This window comes from Microtus pennsylvanicus, chromosome 9, assembly GCF_037038515.1.
Source record: "Microtus pennsylvanicus isolate mMicPen1 chromosome 9, mMicPen1.hap1, whole genome shotgun sequence".
NCBI classification, from domain to species: domain Eukaryota; kingdom Metazoa; phylum Chordata; class Mammalia; order Rodentia; family Cricetidae; genus Microtus; species Microtus pennsylvanicus.
In genome coordinates this window covers 85,707,875-85,728,079 of record NC_134587.1, presented here as the reverse complement: position 1 = coordinate 85,728,079, position 20,205 = coordinate 85,707,875, and the positions used below count along the sequence as shown (strand labels likewise).

General features: G+C 45.1%; 1 protein-coding gene across 6 annotated transcripts in view; it reads right to left on the bottom strand.

The window, feature by feature from the left end:
• Irf2 (interferon regulatory factor 2) overlaps nucleotides 1-19,734 on the bottom strand; it is a 109,176-nt gene extending 89,442 nt beyond the window's left edge. Inside the window, exons 1-2 of one of the 6 annotated variants that reach the window (XR_012911867.1) lie at nucleotides 19,530-19,704; nucleotides 19,241-19,406 (exon numbers count right to left, since the gene is read on the bottom strand). The gene's annotated coding sequence lies outside the window, so the exon portion shown is untranslated. Of the gene's footprint in view, nucleotides 1-18,010; nucleotides 18,212-19,240; nucleotides 19,407-19,529 lie in introns of those variants that run through there. The other 5 variants (XM_075986729.1, XR_012911865.1, XR_012911866.1 and 2 more) reach the window with 5 other exon arrangements.
• Between the last annotated feature and the right edge of the window lie 471 nt (nucleotides 19,735-20,205).

Genomic DNA, 20,205 nt, shown 5'->3' with positions numbered 1-20,205 from the left:
CATTTTTCCATCCACACAGTGGTACTAAGCCATTACAGAGAGGGCTATGCTTAAATTATTAAGCCCCTAATTGTTATTCTGAGGCTGAACTGACTCAGCTTCCCCCTGGGATGCGGTGCAAGCGCTGAGCCTGTGTGGACATTTCATCTGAATGGAAACACTCCCTCTTATAGCAAAGTTCCTGGAGATTCGGGACATTAAATAACTCGCCAGTCTCAGGGAGTCCCAAAAATGTAACGGATTCACAAGACCCCTCCTCCCCATAAGCAATAAGGGCAGCTGAGGAGAGATTATAGCTAAAGTATAATATAACATAGGCTAGATGTTATATCTAGACAGTAGTTATATATAAAATAGCAGTATAATATAACATAGAACAGATACAGATATTGCAGCATAGCTTCCAGTAAGCTGTGCCGCGTTCCCCCTTCCCTGAGTCAACGCCCGTGCTACGTTGGTCTTTCAGTGATGTTCCTGCCTTCGAATAATGCATGCTCCTGAGAGTAAGCACCCCTGTAAGTGACCCCAATAAACTATCGATTCAAGGTGAACAATGGTGGTGCCCGTACTTTGGCCTGTCACCAGTCCGCTATCTGGGGTGAGCAAAGACTTACTCATATGCCCCCAGGATCGTGTCACAGAACAGAACCTTGGGGTCCAATGAACTTCCTTATCAAGCCTAAGCAGTTATCCTGAACGCAAGGGCTAGCTGCAATTAATTCACATCCACATTCCCCTGATGTTTTTCCCTCTTTATAGAAATAGTGGGTCTTGAAATATAATAGGGGGAAAAAGCATTTAATGCATAGTCCAAGAAAATAAGAGCCTGGCCAGCAAGACAGGCTATAATCACTGAAGAAACCCCTAATTCAGGGGCCGGGGAGATGGTCTAGAAGGTAAGGGCTCTTGCTGCTCTCACAGAGCATCTGGACTCAGTTCCCAGCACCCACATGGTAGCTCACAATCACCTATAATTCCAGTTCCAGAAGATCCGATGCCCTCTTCTGACATACATGGGCACCACACACACACACACACACACACACACACACACACACACACACACCATACATATAAAATACATCATTTTTAAAAATGCATAAAGAAATCCAAGTTGAGAACTTTTTCCTGGTTTTCCATGTACCCACTCACTTCATTCATCAGTAACTTAAAATATTGCCCAAAGTGCATTTTTATCAACACTTAACAGCAGTTCATTTGGGAGGCTCACTTTCCAGATCGTATTTTAATGTCATCTGGAACCTACCAAGAGAATGATTGGATCTAACAGCTGAGCATCCAAGAAATAAACAACTTAAAATCAGGCATAGAATTTAAATAGCTATTTCTCATCATGAAAAGACATTCTACCCCACTATAGTTACTAAGGAACTGGGAATCAAAATATCATAATGAGGAACCCCTCACATCTATTAGGATTATTTAAAAAGGAGAAGTACAAATAGTCCCTAAAAAGCAACACGTGTTGAGAAAGAGGCAAAGTCCTTAGAACGGATGTGCACTTCAAGCAGAAGCATAAAAAGAAAATGGTACAGTAAGTATGTAAAACAGTTCAGTGGATCCTAGGACCTAACATTCCAGCCTTTATGCTGATAATAAGGGGCAAACCAATCTCTTGTGTAATGCTTCTTAGTGAAATTAGGGAGTCAGCGGGGTTAGGGAAGACTGAGATATAAGAAAGAGGAGTGCGGGCTGGAGGACATCACATCTGTTTCTGGGCCGCTCACACTGCCCGGGTTCTGCGGGACCAGCCCAGACTAGGGAAGTGCAGGCAAGCCCCGGAGCAGTCTGTGAACTAGGACCTAGGGCTGCAGCATTACAGGCAGTTTGGGGGAGGTCTGCAGCTGATTGGAAACCTGAGGAGGAGTGAGGACCCATACAGACTAGAGACAGGAGGTAAAGTTAAGAAGTTTGGGGGAAATTTTTAACTTGGGTGTACACTTGAAACTTCCAGGCCCAAAATTCTGATACTTGGAGTCCCAAGCATGGGATCAAGAGAGATCCCACTCTCAGAAATAGGCAGGTGGGGAAACTGAGGCTGTTTATTGACAGATGCACTTACCTGGAGTCTGTTTGTCCTGTGGCAGGTGGATACAAGTCATGCTTTCCCAAAGCTTACAAGATTTTTTTTAAGTTTATAAAAATAAAAAGGAACAATAAAAGTTTTAGACACATTACCACTGTTTGTAATCTGTGAAATCCACATCGTGGAAAAATCAGTAGACTCACACCTTCGAGTCATATCAAAAGCTATGGTTTGGGGTTAAAAGAATGAACATTCTTTCCTCTATCCAGACGGCTGGATTATATAGCTTATATAGACTGGACAGAGATATTGTCAGTACAATGAGAAGCACATTTAAGTCTATACTTAGAAGATGACGAAAGAAATTTAAAATTTCGAACTCGTGACTATGCTATTAGCAATCACTGCTTTAACAGGGGTAGATTAATAGTGTATCAGAGTTCTGCTGATTAGTGTAAAATTCTGAACTTTTGAAGTCTTAGTAAAATAATAGTGTTGGCAGAAGGAAAGGGATCCGAAACATTTCTCATTTTTCTTATACCTTAAATCCCTTCCTTAGACTTTTACAACTTGCATTTACACACCTTAAAACACTTTCTTCGACCCTCACAACTTACATCAACTTTAAACCTTTTCTTCTCATTCAGGCATTTACAAGACACAGGTGGTGGACTACTGAGAGAAGTCGCTACAAAGCAAATTCCTTTAAATAAAGAAATAGTAAAAAGCTACATTGAAACTAGTCTTGTGTGTTTATCTTTTTCTGTGTGAAGTCTTCCAGCAAGGGAAACGGTGTGTCTGCCTTTTTCAACAGAAGACCTAGTAGCTCTAGAAAAGCGAGGCCTGGTGCCTGACTTTACATAGGAAGTCAACTGGCCACACAGCTGCAGCCTTCAGGGAGGAGATGGTTTGCTTGCTTGCTGCTGTTAAACTGACAAAGCTAGTTAGCGGCCAACACAATCAGAGATCTAAGAAGGATAAAAAACCATAGCAAGAAATATAATCTAAATGGTCTATGTATATATCAGCTAAATGAAAGAGTTACCCTAGGCTCCTCAATGGTTCTGTAGAGGGCAGAGGCTGGTCTTCTATTGTCACAAAGGGCAGCATAGGCCTTCAGCTGCCAGACCCAGGAAATCTAAGAGATGTTTCCTGTGCAGAAGGAACTTGGGAAAACTGGCCTACATTGTTGAGGCAGAGTAGGCAATCAATCCAACAGTGCCCACATTTTAGGCAGGGTCCCGGAAGTGGGAGAGGCATGGAACAGGTCTTGCCTGGTGGTTCGAATCACCACAATCCAGGTGGAGTCGTCCATGCCCCATTGTCTTCTTTGGAGACCTTACTATCGCCACCAGGAGCTAGCATTTCTGTCTATCATGGAAAGCTTTCTTTATTTAACCCTTTAAATGCCATGTTCAGCATATCTCTGAAGAGTTTGAGGACCACTATCTATTGAGTGTACCTGATTCTGAACAAACCTTGCTTCTAGTTACTTGTTCTGAGCTTAACCTTGCAAACATATACAGGAAACTAAATAAAGCTTGTCCCTGTAGGTGGATTACAGTTGTACTTAGCAACACAGTTCTGGACACATTAAAGAATTTGATTGTTTATAAGGTTACTGGGCATTAACTTGCGTGTCTTAATTATCTTTAACAATTTACATCAAGTTCATAGCATTTATAAAATTAGGATTTTATAGCTTTAACCCTATTAAGTATGAGCCTTAAAATTTGAGTTGAAATTTAATTGAAGATCCTTAAGCATCAATAATAAAACTTTAGGTCATAAATCCAGTCCAGTTCCCAGAGAAAGTGGGGATTTTAGTAGACCAAAAACGTAGTTCACATAGATACTGGAAACCTTACTTTTCGGATCCGTTTATAGTGCACCGTTACAGAGTATCATAGTTACTTGTATGACTCCGCTTATCCAAATAGCTGAAAGTTAACAAAGTTAGCCAAGACAAAGAGACTAGACATAGACCTTTAGATCAATTACTGTTAACCTGAGTAGACCTTAAGGATTTATAAACCTTACTTATCAAACATAGATTGTTCCTTAACTAAAATTTTAGAAATCTAATGTTGAACAATTAGCAAAAACACAAGAAGTTAGACATACACCTTTAAGTTAGTTTCTGTTAGCCTGAGTATTTATCTTTATAACCTTAGGAATGTACCATCATATGAAAATGCATCCTAACTCAAGACAATTTGGAGACATACTGTTGCCTCCTTCGTCTAAGATGGAGGTACAATGATAAGCAGGGGACTCAACAGTACTAAGACGTTTTATAAGTGTTGCTTTAGTTGGCTTATGCCACGTGGCTATCTTAATCAAGACAGTGGTGAAATGACAGAGCATATACTCTTTTAACCTTAGTAAAGATGGCTGCCAGCCGCATGCTTGCTTATTCTGATGATCAGTCATGATGGAAGCAAGTCACATGGTTGCTATTGAAAAGCATCAACTTTTCCTAGTAGATCTATTTTTTAAACAAGAGTTAAATCCAAGTTACATATACATCTAAATAAGAATTGAATCACATATATACTAAGTTGTAGTGAACAAAGATTACCTAGGTATAACTTTTGAACTATAAGCCTTTCTCTGTAAGTTTTAGGCTAAATTTGGTCACAGGTTTTTTTTTTTAACCATACCCAATAAACTTACAAATTCTGAAATGGTTTACAGTATAGTCTTAAAAGATTTTTTTCAAGAGAAAAGAGCAAAGAAATCATAGAAATAAAAGACTTGTAAGAGTGGAAAGTAGAAAGATCATAGAAAAAAAGGAGATTTTTAGAAATGTAGGGAAGAGAAAGTTTAGATATAAGAGATTTGGGGATCACTTGTTTACGCAGGGACAGGAGTTGTTGCCAGAAGGGAGAATCTGAAAATGAAGTGTGCCAATTTTGGCCACTGACTGAGCTGTACTGAGGCCAAGCCATTTGCAGTAAGACAGTGAGTGATGCTTTAGGAAAGTCTGTGAGTCAGAGGAGGAAGAGAGAAAGGGTCATGTCAGGCCCAGGAGGGTGCGAGGGAGCAGTGAGATGTCCAGGAGGGAGCTGAGAGACAGAAGGGACAGGGTCATAGAGAGGTGTGCCATGCCATCTGAGGGAGGATTCTGGGATCTTAAAGACCCAGGTAAGCCGTGGGACTACGGTCTCCTAGGGGGAGGCCAGAAAGTTCCCAGGAAACTGAGAATAAAGGAGCCGAGGCTGGTAAGTGTTGTGGTGACAAGAACCTTAGTCCGGCGTCCCCAGGCTGACTGAGAGGGTTGTCAGAGAGAACTGTCCCAAATGACAGAAGAGAGGCATACCTATCCATGTGATAGGGGCCAATTAGGGCTTACAGGGCTTTCTGACACACCAGTATGGCCTCTGTTGCAACAGTAGACAAACCAGGCAGCCCTGGGTGACAGCCAGAGAGGATGAGAGACAAGTGGTTAGAGCAGGTGAGAAGAAAACACCTGGAGAGGTGGCCTGGGAGAGGCTTGCAGGAAAGGGGAGGGTTCTAATAGAGGGAGAGGAGTATGTGTCTTAGTGGAGAGATGGCCATATAGCAGGCATCTGGCATAGCAGGTCAGAGAAATGGAGAGATGTCCAGGTAGAAATACCCTCCGCGGATATTGTCTACAGCCATGTTCGCAGCAGCGTTGCTCAGGAGAGCCAAGATGTAGCCTGTGTCCACCAACAGGTGCTGAACTAACAAAGCATGGAAACATCTTTCGGTCTTGAACGGGGATAGATTCTGACACATACCATTGCCAGGATGAACAAAGGAAGCAGGCTATTGAATGAAATGCGTCAGACACAAAAAAAAAGACAAACGTGGAATGCTTCCACCACCATAAGGCGTAAAGTTCGCTGAGAAAGGAGAACGGTGGCTTCCAGGGGCTAAGAAAAGCGGAGTGACTGCTGAATACGAAGAGAGTTTCTGGTTCGGATGATTTTTTTTTTTAATTCAGGAAACGGTTAGTGGCGATGGTTGCACAACATTATAAATAATCTTAAGGTCACTGAACTGTCCACTTAAAGATAACTGGGAGGGCAAATCTTATGACTTAAATTTTGCAACTGAGAGGTGACAAGGAGACATTTATTTGTAAATCCGCCACTTGCTGCCACTGTCGCCTTCGGTCTTCTCTGATGAAAAGTAATCATTTTTAGCATAGATGACTTGAAGTATTCACTAGAGGCACACGCACACAGAGAGGATAGCAGCGCTTTTTGGATCAACTAAAGGCTAGCTTTTCCTTCACGGTGATGGTCTCTCAGTTCAGGTTGGAGAAGCCCCACTAGTCACTCCAAGAGGTGGGTTCTCTAGGCACAAGCCTTCAAGGAGAGATTCAGGGCGGAATCGCTTAGTCAGCATCAGCAGCTGCATCGACCCACAGCGAAAGGGAAGAATCCTGTGTGGACAGCTACCAGCCTTATCCTCATGTTTCCTCAGAGAAAGCAGGCCCCTGACAGGAGCTCTATGGCCACCACTACATGTGGAAGCATCATGGGATGCAGGAAGCAACATCAAAACAGTCTATGCTTTTAGGCCTGTTCTACAATCTACCAAGAATCTGGTTTCTAGAACCAGGAGATACATACACCGATCAGAAGTCCTGCTCACTGTGGCTTCCCTGACAAGATGAGAGAGCTGTGGTGTGGCCCTTGGACTCATAGGTAATCTCTAGTGGCTGCTAAAACCATGTTTTAGTTGCCTAGTCCTTCTATAGATGACTGAGGCGCCCCAATATTGGGGACAGAGGTACCTAGCTAGGTCAAACCCCATCTCCCTCCTCAGCAAATGACTCAGCACATGAACAAAACAGTTGGTTCTTTCTGCCGAGCGCCTTCCTCTAGCCCATCTCCCAAACTGTAAATGTACTGATTTTCAAAAACTACTAAATCAATCCATAAACGATCTTTTGCTGCCCGAAAGCTGCCTGGCCCCAGCAATTCCTCTCCTAGAACATTCTCCTGCCACTGTACGAATGCCCACGTCATCAGTACAGCGTACCTCAAAGCGGTAGAAGCAGTTCAAGTACCGTCCCTACCAGGGCTTCTTTTACAGGCTCCCTGAGCTTCTACCTCCATTCTACAGTGCAGAGAAGAAAAGGGAGCCTAAACATGGCCACAGGTACCAGCACGCCCCACATCCCTAAGCTCATGCTCTCCCTATTGCGGTTTTCCCATCCCACTTAAGGGCTCCTTAACTTGAAAGGTGAGGCCAACTGTGCACGGAAGTTAAACTCTCCATACGAGGAAAATCCCAGAACCCCTAAGAATCACTCACTGTAGGCTTGCCTTCCGGATTATTATTCTAAAGTGAGATTATATTTTTCTGTTCTTCTGCCGGCTGCAAATCCCTAAACCCACTGGAATTCACTTAAAAACCAATCTGCTGCGTTTTTATGGAGGAGAATAATCAGGAAATTTCAGCCCCACTGAACAGCTGGGAGTTTTGTTGCTGAAGGGTTTGGTTTGGTCTTTATGTTTCTTGCTGCTGGCCCTGCTAACAGGATTCCGTGAAGGTCACATTTAATCTTGCAGCGACAGGCTACCTAAGCATTTCTTAGGTTGGCTTCAGTAAAAAATAAATTGCCTGAGCTCTGCAGACAGGCCTGGTGCTTGAGCCCAAACAATTAAAGCCAAAGGGAACAAACAGAGGCAGCTGTAAAACGCACTTGATTTCCAAAGAATTTCACTGCACAGGTTAAGGGCCGGAAGTGTTTGTTAATGACGATAACAAAGGTACAGCTAGTTTCATTCGTGCAGAAAGCAGCAGCTCTTGGAAGCCCATCTCCAGTTTACCACCAAATAGATTTATATTCACAAAAAAGGTGTAGCTATCACCACTGGGAATGAAATGTCAGGTTCTTTCAAGAGTCGTGGTACGAAAAAGAAAAGCTGAGCAATTTTTCATCTTACGGCTGTTGAACCTCTTACACACAGCGACAGGCCCCTCGCTAGGTGACGAGACTCCGTGCCTGTGTGCTAGATACACATACCAACAGGTTTCTAACACAAAGCCGAGCTCCGTCACTCCTTCTGGGCTGGATTTCAGCTTTTCTGAGCTAACCTTTGCTCTAAACTGAAAATCAACGCAGCAAATATTTATCTAGTTCTTATGGCGCACCAAGTGCCCGCGAGGAATGCAGAGAAGCACATGATCCCGGGTTTCAAGTGACACATCACGGAGGTGAGAAAAATGAAATAACCAAAGCTTTTCACAACACGCCCAGCGGCCCGCAAACACTCGGGTATGCACACAGCGTGAAGCCATAGGAACAGCACGTGCTGTGTGCTGCTTCCGTGGCCATTCAGAGTGCTTGCTGTTTTCAGCTGAAGAAATCAAGTCAGGCTTATGGTAAGAGGCCGAAAGAGAGGGATGAGCCTCTGGCTAAAGCAGAAGACTTTACCTACTTCCTTTTGATCCTTCTAGGCTCCGTTCTTATATTAAAATTGCTCCCAGACCCCCCCCCACACACCCCGCTCTCACACATACATACACCATATATACATACACACACACACACACACACACACACTGCCAAGCATGAGGACCAAAGTCCGATCCCCAGCACTTATGTAAAAAGTCAGATCTGATGGTCCACGTTTGTAATCCCAGCACTGGGGTGGTGGAGACAGGAGGATCACTGCCAGTGACAGGCCCTGTATCAAAAAAAGGTAACCTGTCCCACAGGAGTGACACTGATCTCACATGTATGTGTGTGTGTGTGTGTGTGTGTGTGTGCATGTGTATCAGGAGATCACTCAGCATCACTTGTGTGTGTGTGTGTGTGTGTATCAGGAGATCACTCAGCATCACTCGTGTGTGTGTGTGTGTGTGTGTGTGTGTGTGTGTGTGTGTGTGTGTTTGTGTATAAAACACTCAGTATCACTCCTCTGGTACAGTCTGACTTTTTTTTTTTGATATGGGACCTGTCATTGGTAGTGATCCTCCTGTCTCCAGCACTCCAGTGTCAGGATTACAAATGTGGACCATCAGCCTGGCTTTTTATGTGGGTGCTGGGAATCAAACGCCGGTCCTCATGTTTGTGCAGTGGACACTCTCCCAACTAAGCATCTCCCCAGGCTCTCTGCATCTTCCACTCCTTATCATCAACTATGGTAGCTACTAGCCTCTTGTGTCTGCTGAGCCCTCAGAAGGTAGCAAGGTCGGCCGGGCGGTGGTGGCGCACGCCTTTAATCCCAGCACTCGGGAGGCAGAGGCAAGCGGATCTCTGTGAGTTCGAGACCAGCCTGGTCTACAGAGCTAGTTCCAGGACAGGCTCCAAAGCCGCAGAGAAACCCTGTCTCGAAAAACCAAAAAAAAAAAAAAAAAAAAAAAAGAAGGTAGCAAGGTCAAATTAAGACAAGGTGCAGGTTTAAAAAAAAACAAAACATACTAGGCTTTAAAGATTTACTATTAAAACGAAATGTTTTAAATTAACATTATCTTTGCACTCCTGATACTGAAGTGGTAACATTTGGGAAGTAATGAGTCAAACAAATTTTATTATTCCACCTGTTTCTTTAACTTTACTAATATAGATACTAAAACCAAGAAATAAACACATGGCTCATGTTGTACTTGTACCGGACTGTGTCCTCCTCATTAATTTCCTCCCTCCCCGCCCCCACCTTGGTTTTGTCCTTCAGTCTCTGACTAGGGATTGATATACCTAACAAGTTTCAGCACAATCATAAAATAGGACTGTATTCATAATTGGAGTGAAACTGTTCTAATATTTCAACAGATAAAGAACAGACATGTGAAGTCACCAGGGAAGGGGTAGGCTGTATAGGGAGAGCATGCTCACTAGACCTCCACATTTGCATACACCCCGAGAAGTAGATCTGCGGCCATTTATCTAAATGAACTGCTCTTATCTGATGGGGAAAAACCTCTTATCTCCTCAACAGGACCAAAAAATAGAGCCTAGTCCAGACCTCTCACTTAACGAGGGTCCCCAGCTGCTAACGCTAAGAAGACCCTGTCTGCTCAGGAGTTTCTACTACACAAAGGATAGGGGACAGAACTCGGAGGACATCACTAGATAAAAGACATATATCATAGAAGAAGCCTGAATCCTTCCCACTCCATTTCAAAGGAGCAACGGTTTAGAGCTCTCTCTGTGTGTCCCTGACTGTCTCTCTCTCTCTTCATGCCTCTCTCCTCCTTCCTCCCTCTAGGGACAGTTTCTCTACAGCATGCAATGCCCCCAACACGATGCATCGGGGTCTAGGTGTAGAGACCAATACTGCACTGATCCTCTTGTTGACTTGCTTGTAAATAACGGTAATTGTCGTCTCCTTCTCCAGTGTTGTGTCTCTATGGTATTTGCAACCATATAAGGCAGAATTGTCACATGAGATAACATCATAGACCATTACTAGTTCTTGGCATGGCAAGGCAATGGTGCCTCCCAGCATTGGCTAAGAGCCTCCCAATTCTGAGCCTGGATCTGTATAAGGAAGCAGAGTAAGATGGGGAATGGCTAAGTCAATAGTTAGCACCCTACTCTGCAACATTCAGTTTCCTAGCTTGTCTTTCTTTCTTTGTTTATTTGTTTTTCTGAGACAAGGCTTCTCTGTGTAACACCGGCTGTCCTAGAATTCACTCTGTAGACCAAGTGGGCCTCAAACTCACAGAGATCTGCTTGCCCCTCCTCTCGAGTGCTAAAGTTAAAGGCAAGCACCCAAACTACCTGGCCCAATTTCCTTTTTCTAATTTCACACTTGCTAGAGTTTGGTCAGTGGGGACACATGAGCACTGTCTTGAGACCGTTTCTCTAGTCATGAAAGGAACTATGGATGACTCAAATTTTAACAAAAGCAAAGTGTCTTGGGGGAGGGTATTTAAAGAGAGTCAAATATATCCCACTATCAAGCTGTTTTTCTCCAGCATCTTTTAACATTGCATAAACAAAATTCGCACAATTTTTAAAATAAGAGCAGGGGTACAATCTAATATCCTTTTCTCCCAGCCAATATGCATATGATAAATATTTCCCCTCATTAAATGCTAGCCAAAAGTATGACTTTAAAAACTACCTACTTTCCAGATACGCCATAATTTACATGTGTTTCTCTTCTTTGGCTATTCAAAAGCTTCACAAGTCTCTATACAGTGAAATCCAATTGAATAAACTACCTTACCCATAAATCTTTGTTCTAACCTCCAGTCACCTCAAGGAAGTAGATTCCTAGAAGCACCATTAATGGAACAGACCATTTAACTCTTGTTACATTAAGGTTTGTTTGGTTTGAAACAAAGTCTGACTTTGTATCCAAGCTAGCCCTGAGATCACTATGTACCCAAGACCACCTCAAAGTTGCAGCAATCCTCCTGCCTCAGCCTTCCTGATGTTAGGGAAGCAAGTATTCACCACTGTGACTGCCTGGCTAGAACATTTAACATTTTCAACACTGTGAGCATATATCACTAAGCTAAATTCCAGAAAACTCCTCTTTGTGTTAAGCTTCAGCTATATGATGCTTCACCAGGTTTCCCAACAGCGGGTGACCTATGGTACCTACCTAGTTAAGGAGCTCACAGTTCACTCTTGACATGATCTGGCAGGAAGCACAATACTGTCCAATCTGCTTTCCGGCTTCCATATAAACCACTTGGGATGGGAGAAGAGTAAAACCCAATCAAAGAAGAGCAGTCTGGGGAACATAGCCTATGAGAGCTGCCACAGGGTTTCTGACTTGCTATGTTGCCTCCTATCTTCGGGGGGGGGGGTGCTAGAAAAAGTTTAGGGGCCTTACAGTGTGAGCCTCTGTCCTTCCATCCCCAAAACTTCAACATCAATACCTCTAAGGTGACTTTGACCATGCCCAAGAGACAGTCGCCTGTAAATCTGTGTTCACTTGCATAGAGGCAGCAGCTGCCTGGCACAATTTCATGCACAGGGTTAAAGGTCTAACCCCAAAGACAACCAGAGGGGGCTCCTTCAGCATTTCAACTCACCCATGAGTAAGTACTAACAACCTCACACACCTCTCCTTCCTTAACTCCACAGTGTGTCTAACACTTTGCAATGAAAGGAATTTCCTGGAACTTAACTTCATGGGATATGTTTACAGTATTTAAAATGCTAAACTTGGAGCCTAAGAGATTGCTCCATGTTTAAGAGTGCTTGATCGTCTTCCAGAGAACCAGGTTGATACCCAGAGGCCACACAGAGGCTCACAACCATCTGTAACTCCAGTTCCAGGAGATCTGTCACCCTGGTCTGGTCTCTACAGGCATCAGGCAAGCACACGATACACAGACATCCATGCAGACAAAACACTCATACATATGAAATAAAGATAAATCTTAGCCATTCAAGTCAGCTGTGCAATTTCTGCCTGTTCACTGCCTCCACCCTCTCCTCCGCTACAAGTACCGACTCTTTCTCTCCCCCACTCTCCCCTCGCTGCACCCTCCCCAGTTCCACTCCAGCACCCTACCAACACCACAGTTAGGTGTCAGGACATTCTCTTCTCACCACTGCTCTTTCTTCACCTTCAATAAATCTAGGATAAGGAGAACAGAATTAAAAATGCCTGATATTGGCTGAGATAAAGCAATCTGTATGCACCTCCCTCTCATTCACAATGTCAACCCAATAAAATGGGGAGTGAGTCAGATGTGAAGCTCACAGGGCCAAAACAGATAGATCTTCTGTCTGCAAAAGGACTTCTTTGCATTGTCCCTAAATACGATAGGCATAAGCTCATTAAGGATCAATTAAGTTCTTTTGGTTTACTTCCTTTTGGTTGCCTAAAGCATGAGCATCCAATACTGTCGCTCAGATAGCAGTAAGTTGATAAGTACATTTGGAAAGAAATTATTTTGAAAAATGGCATGGGAAGTACTTGTTGCTCAAAAATACTTTTTTTTAATGAAAACTGGACAGGCTTTTATCACACAAAATTCTAAATTAAGATCTCTGTTCAACTGTATTGGGTATGTTCTTAAGATTTAAAAAAAAATGCTTAGGAAGTCCCCCTAAGAGCCTCCTGTTTCTCCTATGTGTTTCCACATGTCTCTTTGCTCAGCTCTAGTTCTTTCCAGCTTACCAGAGCTGACAAAGGGAAGCATAATCCAAAACAGAAACAAAACAAGACAGGAGAAAGAACCCACCATAACTATGACCTTCCTGCACGAGGAGGCACCACCATACGACACTGTCTTTCTTCACTCTTGAGAATGGAAAAGTCAGCGTAGGACACCCACGATGTGAATACCATTTTTGGCAGGATGACTAAGGTCAATATGGGCAGCACCAACACAGGGGAGCCCTATTCAAAACAATATGTAAAACGTAGAAACAAGTGGCTTTTGCTTGTTGTTTGCTTGGCATAGCCTTTGAGCCAAAGCCAAAACCGAAGACTCACCCTGGGAAGAAATCCTGGAATAGTGAATGGTTCTGAACCTTTGCCCTGGCCACACAATTGAGGGACCTGGCACACTCTAGGGAACAAAAGGTTCATAATGATGGAGCGAAGAGATATACTATATGCTATAATGTATTATAATACTATGGATTATAGCCAAGCTCAAGTCTGAAAGATTTAGACTTGAGGACTGTAGCCAGTCTCAAATCTAAAGAATCCTGAATGGTTTTTAAATGTTCCTTTCCCTTGGTCATTTAATAATAAACAAATGTATTTCCTGGTCCCCTAAGGATTACAGAACTATCTAACCACATCTTATGGAAATTAGGGTCCCAAAAGGGGAAGTTACTAAAGAATGAATAAAAGAGATAAAAGTCATCTCCAAGTCTTGGGGTATAACACTTGCTTAACATTCTCGAGGCTCTGGGTTCAATTCAGGGCACATACACGTGTGTGTGTGTGTGTGTGCGCGCGCGCGCATGTGTATGTGTGTGTTGTGTGTTGTGTGTATGTGTGTGTCTCTGTGTGCCTCTGTGTGTGATCTATATTATTTTAAATAAATCAATTTATGTTTATGTTATATATGAACAGAACTTGAAATTAAGTAATCTATATACATGTATTATGCTTTTGTATGTATATAAATTGTGTGTGTGTGTGAGAGTGTGTGTGTGTGTAGTGAATTCTCGGATTCTGAGCCCATTTACCTCCTTCTAAACAAAATTTTGTACATGGCCAGTTGTCCACCAGTTGTTTGGTAAGTGAGTAAGTTTGTTGCTACATTTAACTAACTATTCACTTAAAGCAATGATTGGATCCCAGCAGAACTTGAAGTTCTGAGGGAAATCACCAGTTGGTTCCAGTACCTCATGGCTGTCACCTTAATACAGACCTGTCCAGAGTGCCAACATGCTGGGTTTCCCTATGTTTGGATAGGATTACATTTGCTAGATTTGATGAGAATAGTTTTCTAGAGGTGGCCAGGAGTTCTGACTGAAGTCATAGGAGGCTAAGTGGCGAAAAGACGTCTAGTCTCCTTAAGTCTTCCTAAACGAACACAATTTGTGTCAGAGAATCTATCCTAAGGTGAATCGGTAAAGAGTGAAATCAATTTAAAGGGCTTCCTGACAGCCCTTCGACTTAATTCAGAGAAAGCCCGGGGAATCTTCATGGCATGGCCACAGTTGGGAGGCAGCTGCCTGGGGCATGTATCTTTCTGGGTAGTATTTTCTTTAGTATTTTATTCTCAAATAATAGTTTCAGGTTTAAATCTGATATCGACACATAATTTATTACAGGGTGGGGTGGGGAGGTAAAATCAAAGCTTGATCAAACTTTCTCAGCTACAATCTCTACCAGCTAACACCCCCTCAAGTTGGCCAGTTATACATTAAGCTGATATTTCTAACTAAATATTAATCCACGCAAGCCAGAGAGCAGGGCATGAATGGAGCAGACAGAGGTAGAAAGTCTTGCTCATCCCCTCCTCTATTCAGGAAGGAACGTGGGATGCCATACAGATGAAAACAACTGGCCCTACTATTAATACTTCCTGTTATTTCATATAAATTTATCTATTGGGCCGGGCGGTGGTGGCGCATGCCTTTAATCCCAGCACTTGGGAGGCAGAGGCAGGCGGATCTCTGTGAGTTCGAGACCAGCCTGGTCTACAGAGCTAGTTCCAGGACAGGCTCCAAAGCCACAGAGAAACCCTGTCTCGAAAAACAAAAACAAAAAAAAGTCTATCTATTATCTATTTATGTATATTATAAATATGCACTATTGGTGTTTATTTTCACCTGTCATATCATATTATTTTTACACACAGAGTGTTGAGCACTTGAGGAGTCGGTAAATCCAAGTGTCCCAAGGCCCTACAAAGACAATGCAACTAAATATAGACAAGAGCTAAGCCATATCTGTAGCAGCCATCACTTAACGCGTCTGAGAGAGCGGTGAAGGAAATTCAGCCCACAGCACAGTGCAACCTGTGTATTGTCTCCATTGTGAACAGGGAAAATATGCTGTCTCTCATGCTCAGAGCCTAACCTGTAACACATATGGACACAGCTCTAAGTGTGGGTATCAAATGCTATTTAGAAAAGAGATCAAGAAAGGGTCATCGTAGGTGATAGGGAAGAACAGAATGGAGGCAAAGGGAACCATGAGTCATGAAAGAGGATATAAAGCTAATGGTTCTCTACTTTCAACCCTGCTATAGGTTTCCATCTTAGTGGGAGATAAGTGCACACAAATAGAATTACTGGTGAAGTATAAACCCCCAAGTGAAGCTCCATGACTTCAGAAAGGCCATTCTAACTGTATAAAAGCTCACAGAAATGCAGAGGGTTTGGGACTGGGCTAGTATTTGTTTGAGTGACTACCTTAACCGAGTTGTATGCTTTTTTATGTGAGTTCGCTATGATAAAGTAATTTAATTGATTTATAAGTAAATAAAGAAAACATTCATCCAAATCAGTTGTTCCCATACCATGTGCTCTCCATGGATACCACTTAACTTTTCTCCTAGCAAACACACACACACACAATTTCATTTACATGGTATTTCACTGTTAAATATTTTCTTGAAATTTCACATATAATAGTCGCCCACTATTTAATCCTCTGCCATTATTTTATATGCCCTCAGAAGTATCGTCCTAATTGTGATTCCCCACTTTTACTTTAAAGACAGGGTTTCCATCTGTACCTGAACTTGAATGCACAATCCTCCTGCTTCTGCCTCCTTAACACTGGGATTAGAAGTATGTACCAGGACACACACCTCCATATGTATATATACATATACATATGTATATATGTACATATAAGATTTACATATATATATAGGTTAATCTTAACAATAATCTAATAAAGCTTGGAAAGTTAATGAGTAACACATTTGTAGATTGCTAAAATGTACACAATGTTCTCTCAGGCACAGTATCACAATTGTTCCCCAAAGCGGCTCTGTAAGTATAATGTATTATTACCTTTCTGAGACTAACCCCCAAAGGTAATTACTGTATTTATTTTTGGTTGTCAGCTCACGGCTAGAAGGCAGCCTTTGTAGAAGCTGAGGAAGCTGTCCTCCTTGCTTCCAGATGAATTCACACAGACTACCACTGTATCGGGCAGTTCATGTCCCACAAATATTTGCCAAATGTATAAATAAGTTCTCTCTTGATTACTTTCAGCCCGTTTGGTGGAAGGCAGATAAGGGAGCTGGGATGTGATAGCCCCTGTGCGGTTGGTTCAGCAGTCTGTTTACTCTTTTAAAAACTGAAGTGAAAAAGCTAGAAATAAAACACAGCTTTTTACTAAATGAAGCTGAGAATAAAAGGGTTTGTAAGGAAATCGACGTATATCAAATGTTGAATATCCAAAGCTTTAAGTATTCCACTCCTAAATTTAAACAGCTTTCACTAGCTCTGGTATATTAAATATTTGCTTAATGAAGTATTTCAGGAGGTGGGGTAGGAGAAAAGTAAGGCCATAGTTCACAGAGCCGTCGAGAATTTATGGCAATTCCTCTCTTGCCTTAATTTGCTTCCAGTTTGATTACAAACCCTCATTTTTTTATATAAAGATGGTATTTTTACAGGTAAGTCAGTCTGAAATAGGTGGAGTTCTTCCTAACTTTTGAAGGTCAGCAGAAAAAAATGACAACTCATTGAGAAGGAAATACATTTAATTTTAAAAAGCAGTAACAAATCGTAACAGACAAGATCTCTGAGATCTTAAAGCCCGGTCAAAAGCTGACTTCTTACACAAGCAAGGCTGTAAATGATAATCATTCACCAATTACAGTGAAATTCCGGACTTTGTCCCGTCAATCAATAGATGTACCAGAGTTACCCCTTAAAAGAGATGCCAACTCAAGTCCTAAATACTCCATTTACCAGAATCTGCCTTAGAAAAGACAAGATTCCAAGATTGTATTGGTTTCTGTTTTTGTGACACCCCCACTCCAAGTTAAGAGAGAGAGAGATGAGAAAAACCATATAATTCTTAACTTGTGCGAGTGATGGAGTTAAACGGGGAGACCTCTGGGGCCCTGCCCTGACCAGGCGGTGTACATTTTGTCTACCATCCAGTCATCCACCTTCTGTAAATAGTGGGCTAATAGACCCGTCCCTGCACCTGCCCTTAAGCTCCAGAGAAGTACAGACTTCAAATGTTATTTGCAGTCAGTCGCTGTAAAAGAACTAATAAATGACTTCAGGCTTGACGACAACCTCAGTGATTCCTGAGAATGCACAACAGGAAATCTAACTATCCTCCACCCTCCGGAGCCATTCGTCAAGAGCAGCCGGGAGTCCCAGCCACAGGGAAGCCAGTGGCAGAAAGCTAACCCCGGCACCACTCTGCCTCCCTGTCACTGGCATAGCCAAGGACAAGGAGTGCCCACACCAGAGGGAGGAGGGGAGGAGGAACATGTCCCCAAGTTTCAAACACAGGGGGTCACCGGGCAGCGGATCAGTGACAACCTCGACTGCCAACCCCTAGTGTCTTATTTGCAGCCGATCACCAAGGGTCTTGCCTCCACCGGCTGACCCGGGCGTCTCACCTGGTGCCCGAGCACAGTCCTGGCTCAGGGCTGAGGCTGCTGGCCTCCTTCCCTTCCCTGCTCCTAAGGGGCGAGGGGCTGAGGGTGGCCAACGATCCAAGACCCGGGGCCCAGCGGAGGCACCGGCTGCGACGTCCGGGCCCTGCACTCTCGCTGAGGCTTCCCCCGGCGACTCAGGGGCGCCGGCCCCCAAGGCCGAGTGGCGGGGACTGGCGGGGCACCGCGATTGGCCACGGCCCGCATCGCTCGCCCAGAGAGCCGGGCCGCTGGGGCGGAGAGGAAGTGGCGGCTGCCGCTCTGCACCAACCATGTTCGGTCGGCGGGCGAATGTCACCCGGCGCCCGGAGCGGGTCGGAGGGCACGGGGCGGGCACTTGGATCTCCACGGCATCCCGGAGACCCCCCGAGGGTTCGCCAGCCCCCAACTCCTGCCCGCGGGGGCGCCGCACGGTCCCCGGAGGCTCCCCGCCCCCACACCTCGCCCGTTCCGTAGCCAAGGCGAGTCGGGCCCAGCGCGCCAGGCCGGCCCGGGGGCGCCCGCGGGGACCCGGAGGCGCTCGCAGCTAGGCCGCGCCGGGGTAGGTGACCCCTGCGCGCAGAGCCCTCCCGGGACGCGCCTCTCGGGTGCCTTGAGCACTGGGACAAGTGCAGTGACAAAGCCCCGAGGCCAGGCCAGGCGCTGGCCGGCGGGTAGGAGGAGGCGACGTCCCTGGCGAGTGGCGGCGGCCCAGCCCCCAGGAAGCCGGGCGCGCCGGCCAGGCCCGCGCCCAGCCGCGCGCGGAGCCCGCCCGGCCCGAGTGGCCGCTGGCACCCGATGCCCGTCACCCGATCCGGAGCCCCGCGGGCGAGCGCATCCCGGGAGCGTCTCATGGCACCCATCAAGTTTACTGTGGCCACTGCCCGGGCATGGATATCTGGGGATCGCGGGTGCCAGTCTATTTACACCAGACTGCCCGGAGAGAAGGGCTGCCGGGCACTGAGAAGAACCCCTGTTCTCTTCTTCGGATCTGGTGGCGACAGTGTCTGTAAACACACACATACACACACGCAGACACACGCGCACACACGCAGACACACAACCCAATATTATTTTAAATGAGGCCCGACTCCAGCGGACCAGCACCCACAACGCACGACACCTGGGGCGCAGAATCACACAGAGCAGATCTGTGTCCATGGAGCCACCTCTTCGCATCTGCAAATCCAAAAGTGAAATTAAACCTCCACTAACCTCCTCCTCCCTCTCTACCTCCTCCTCCTCCTTGCAGCCTCAGCAGCCCCAGTACCAGCAGCAACAGCAGCAGACCCTGCTTCCCCTAAAATCAGATGATCCATAACTGCGCCGACTCTTCCTCCAAAAATCGGTATTAATATTTATGAACCCCGGCATTTTCCGTCTGCAAAACATCGTGTCAAAGCATCAGGACGCACATACATACAGAGCTCCTCCTGTCCCCATCAACATGCCCTCGAGAGAAAACACACGCACAGTCACAACTATTATTTGAAAAAAATGTTACCTCTCAGTGTGCTTTTTTTCACGCTATCAATACAATCCCGCAAGGTGTAAGTGTTGTTAGGGTGTGTGAAATGGAAATGAAAGCCCGTCAGTTGAATAATCGCAGGAGCAAAACTAAAAGTTACTCCCCGGCTTGCCTGAGAACAGTCCAGATCGAAAGCAAAACAAGGAGAGGAAACTGCGAGGAGCCGAGGCTGGAAATCCCCCCCACCCCCGCCCTCTCCCGGCCCCGCTCCCTCCCTCGCTCCCCCTCCGCCCTCCTCCCTCCCCGCCCTTCCTCCCCAGTGTTTGTTTCGAGCTTGTGCAACCCGGAGGTGGAGGCAGAGGGAGGGCTCCAGCCTCCAGCCGGGAGGTGCGGAAGTTCGCCGCCGCCGTTCATTGGCCGGCAGCGCGGCTTTCATCATTTCTCGAAAAAGTCAATTTCATTTTCACTTCCCCACGTCGCGGCTGCGGGGGAGCAACAAGCGGCAGCGCGTGAGTGTGTGGCTCGCGCCAAGGGGAGCTCGCTTTTCACCGCGGCCAGGCTGGAGTGGGGACTCCAGAAGTGGCGCCAGGCGCAGGCTAAGGATCTGGCCACCAGCTAGGTGACCGTAGGGAAGGAAGGAGTTACCTGACTCTGCCTCCTACCTGAAGGCGGGGACCGACCAGGGGGCGCCTGGGAAGCCTGGCAACCCTTC